Source organism: Triticum dicoccoides, chromosome 5B (genome assembly GCF_002162155.2).
Source record: "Triticum dicoccoides isolate Atlit2015 ecotype Zavitan chromosome 5B, WEW_v2.0, whole genome shotgun sequence".
Classification (NCBI taxonomy): domain Eukaryota; kingdom Viridiplantae; phylum Streptophyta; class Magnoliopsida; order Poales; family Poaceae; genus Triticum; species Triticum dicoccoides.
In genome coordinates, this window is record NC_041389.1 from 25,578,465 (window position 1) to 25,583,028 (window position 4,564).

Consider the following 4,564-nt stretch of genomic DNA (forward strand, 5'->3'; position numbering starts at 1 on the left):
AATCATATTTCAAATATGGCCCAATGAGGAAGTCCCTTATAAATAATACAAATTCACATAAATAATATAAATTCACGCCTCACCCCTACATATCTAAGATGCACGCATCCAACCCAACACATATGTGGCACAATAGAAGACGACAGTACATCAAGACGTAGATATATGATTGTGTGTGGTGGTGTGTGTGTGACATATATATCTCTATCTTGTAATCAGTGTGTTTAATAATATCTCATGACGCTACCTGCTTAGCCGTGCAAGCAAGTAAAGTAGGACCAGAACATATCTGAAATAAAATAAAATAAAAATAACACACAAGAACACATAGTTGAAACAAACCTTCTAAAGCTTTTGTCTAAATTGCGGCGCCGGAAACAGGTTGGGTCAGTCTGAAAGCAGGTGCATGCATGCACGAGGGCTCTATTATATGATACAACACATACATAGGCATGTCTCGTGTCTCACCCGCCTTTGTCGTGATCTTCTCCTCCCTCATTTTTCCTTATGACATATATATTAGCTACCTCGGTTGTCTCAACACCCAGTGTTAGAAATAAAGGTAGGATTGAAAGAGCAAGAACAACTTCTAGTATATATCCATGGCGGACCGGAGCAACGTCGAAAACCTTGGGTTGGCGGCGATAGTCGCCGTGGTTTCAACCGGCATCATCCTCATCTCCTTCCACCTCATCCGCCGCCTCAAGGACGATACAAGCTCAACAATATCACCGGTGAGCTATACATGTTGATACACTCTAGCTAGTTGTATATATTAACTACAGAAACAAAGCAGCTTCATTGTGTTTTTCTTGATCTAAATATCAAGCTATATGATTAGATTATTTACCGCACCTTCCTTGTCGATCAATGCATGCAACACAATTAATGTGAATAGTGCAAGAACAACAGAGCAAGACGATCAAGAAGGAGATGCAATTCACGGATGACGTGTTGGCGGATCTCTTCCGAACGACGAGTTCGCCAGCTGGCTAGAGGGTATGACCTTGACTGGTGGCCTCATCCAGTCACCGCTACGAAGGGTCCCTCGATTCGACAATTTGGCAGACGCGCTTAATTAACTAGATGACCCCCCGCGCGTTGCTGCGGGAATATGAGCTAAAAATAAAAGTAGCAATAGCATAACTGAACATTTCTTCAAATATTTGTTCGAATAACAAAACATTTTTGAGGAAACTTATGTTTGGGGAAAACCTGAAGCACATTGATATGCCTTAAAATCATGGTTAGTAGTAAAACACTGGTATCACTTAGATATAGAAACACACACACTAAAACCTGAAGCACATCTAGCACCTTTCTTAAATGCAAACAAACGTCAGCAAGAAGTGTGGCTCTTTCTCAAACTGCCACTAAGGATCGTCTTAGCAGAACAACATTTTATTCTTGATTCCTATTTTCCCCTACATTTTCAGGCAAAAGGGAAGAACAAATATGTAGTAAAGATAAATACTTTGGTGATCCTACATAAATACATTTGACAGTAGTAAATGCAAACATACCAAATGAATGACGAATCGATGTTTCTTGATCCTTTGTGTAGAATTCTTACCAGAATCGTGAATTCAGGTTCTACCAAACAAAAGGGAATCTACATAGAAGCACACAGGACGTAAGAATATATATCATATACTTGTAATAGCATGAAAACTAAACGGAAGATGTAACAAAACTGTACATGCAAACATAGTGTGGCAGGGAAAAGGAGCCAATATATATTATGTACTGAGAAAAAATAGCAACACTGTGGATCACATTAGCAAACAACAGTAGGGGCAATCAATTGATAATTGCCTGTGAATTTGATGGCAACAGATTGAAACAGAGGAAAGCTCGACACACGTGCTCGGTCAGTAACACAACACAGAGGCATGACTTTTGAGGCCAAATCAAGATACATCTAAGTGCCTTGATGAACATGGTAATAAAACAATTTAGCATTTCTAATCTCTCAACTAATTAATGTCAACCGTTGCTGGAGCAAAAACAGTGACAATCCATCTTACAGACCCTAGAAAAAGATGCGGGAGAGAATAAGAACTGTGGCTCACTAATGTTCGCCTTCCTCCGCTTCTTGCCCCACTTGCTCCATGAAAAAGCGTTTGAGGGATTGTGTAGCAGGTAGTACCAAAAGGCATCAGAACCCGCAAAGAAAATAAAAATAAATAGCATGAACTAACAGAGCCTGGTTCGAAAATAGCAAACAAAACATTTGAAGTGCAACAGAACGGCATGAATGACCAGAACCTGATCCAAAAAATACTCCAACAAAAATATTAAAGGACAAAAATAGAGCTACCAATAATAGTACTCGGCAACATCTGAAACTGAAATCAACTCTCCTCCCAAAAAGTAAATTTACGTAATAATAGGTACCAAAATTTGAAAGTAAATCACATCAATGTAGTAGGGATAATTGGGTGCAGAGGGGGTGTAACAAATAACTGAGGGAAGCAGATCGACATAGGAAAAAGGGGGCAGATCGGCATAGGAAAAATGGGCACTTCTGGCTGCCTACGATGGGAATTCAGATATCGATCTGCACTGGAGCTCGCTGTTGCTCGGTACCATGGAGGTGCTACAACTGTCAAATCCATCGCTGACTAATTGATCTCCGTTGACCGTGAATCAGCAAAATCTAACCAATCCCACCCATGGGCCATGGCTCCCTGCTAACCTAACCAAATCAAATCATACTACCTTGACAACTATTAAATCGAACTACACGAATATGACTCAAACCAAATTAGCTGGTTGGTTAAGCAAAAATGGAAAATCTGAAGGTAGAAGGATGAGTAGTAGAAGCGTGGGGAGTACTACTATTTACAGTGTGGTACTCGTATCAAGTTTGAACATCTCATAAACTATTATATATTGTGAGGTTTGCATCAACTAAGACATGAACTTTCAAACAAAGGTAACTTACGACGTTGTACAGACAGAAAAATTTATTTCTCAGGATTAAGAACTGAACCTGTAGGGAGAAGGGAGACGATGGCTAGGGATGCAGCGATGACATTCCGAGAACTCAAATTCGTCGCATCAATGGCGATGATTGTCGGAGGGCGTAACCTGACGAACTTCGGAGCAGAGACGTGGGCAGGAGATGACAGGAACAGAGTCGGTCCACTGCTTTAAGCGGAGATCAACTGCGTCAATTACCCGCAAATGAGAAGGTAGTAGTAAAGCCAGACGTTTCTGTTCTTGACATGAATCCATCCGTTTCTACTGCACAAAGATTATAGTGGCATCAATTGATTCAGTGGAGAAGGTGTAGAGGGAGAGGAGGGTCGTGGATAACACAGGTGGCTGTGGTGGGGAGCAGAGGAGTCGCCGCGATGGGGAGGAAAGGGAGAGACTGTGATAGGGAGCAGGGGAGGAGCCGCGATGGGGAAGAAAGGGAGCAGTGCGGCGGGGCGGGCCTGGCTGCAGTTGAAGAAGGAAGGATTGGGGGAGCAGCGCGTTCAGAATTTGCAGGAAAGAAAACGACACCTGAAGCGGTGCGGCCGGGAGAAAAAGGATGATTATATGTATAAAAGAAAAAAAATAGAAAAAATAATCACATGGTGTAGTGACGTGGACGCCTACATGTCAAGATAATTGGTGGTAATGGGATGATGATGTGGATATGCTGCATGTCAAGAGAAATAGGCTAGTGGGGATGGACTATTTAAGTATTATAGATTAGCTAGTATTGCAGCTAGTCGGACAACAAGAAATTAAGCAACATTTTGCATGCACATCCAGTCAAGTTAATTGTTATTACCATCTTATTTGTAATAATTAAGGTGTTTAATTCGGGAAGCATCAAGAATAGAAGATGCTTGGAGACTCGCTACATCTTGTGTTGGTGTGAGCAGGATCCGATTACTCACATACATTTGTTTTTTGATGAAACAACCCACAATGTATCTTTTATCGCCAAAGATACACCGAAAATACCAGCCAAATGAGAAATGATCCGCTTACAAGGAAAACATGACTGAATAGCCATACATGGCTCAGTTATATTAAGAAAAACATGTGAAACCCCTCGCAACTTACTTACCAATAAACTAGGCCTAGAGAGAACTACCAAAACAAGCCATGCTAGCAAAAGGCTACTCAGTATAGCACATAGACAAATCACACCCTAAACACCTCGAACAATGCCACCATCCGTCTTTCATCATGCCCATGACCTCAAGTATCCGAATTCTCAGCCACAATGTTAACCTTTTTAGGGCATGCTAGTTCAATAGTTTTCTGGCCATGATATCCTTCATATGGTCTATCTTAAGCACCAACATATAAACATAATACATTGTTTCATTATATATGTAATGAAGTGACAGCTTAAAGTTTTCATTGTGAACAATATTTTCAATTGAAGATGAATTAAAGGATAATATCTTTTTTGTTAGGAAATACACAACTTGTATTCGCACATGGCGATAGGCCGGTATATATATACCTGTACTGGTGTAGGAAATATGTAGAAAACTCCTTATACAATGGGGTAAATACAAAAGGCTATACGGTTATGTTTATAGTAGTCTAACAC

The 4,564-nt window shown here is 40.6% G+C and overlaps 1 long non-coding RNA gene across 1 annotated transcript; it reads right to left on the bottom strand.

Annotated features, from left to right (window-relative positions):
- Positions 1 to 921: 921 nt before the first annotated feature.
- Positions 922 to 3,444, bottom strand: LOC119305060. The gene is made up of 3 exons (XR_005148532.1): positions 2,996 to 3,444; positions 1,524 to 1,612; positions 922 to 1,424 (listed from the first exon to the last, which is right to left on the bottom strand). It is a non-coding gene; the product is annotated as an uncharacterized LOC119305060 (long non-coding RNA).
- Between the last annotated feature and the right edge of the window lie 1,120 nt (positions 3,445 to 4,564).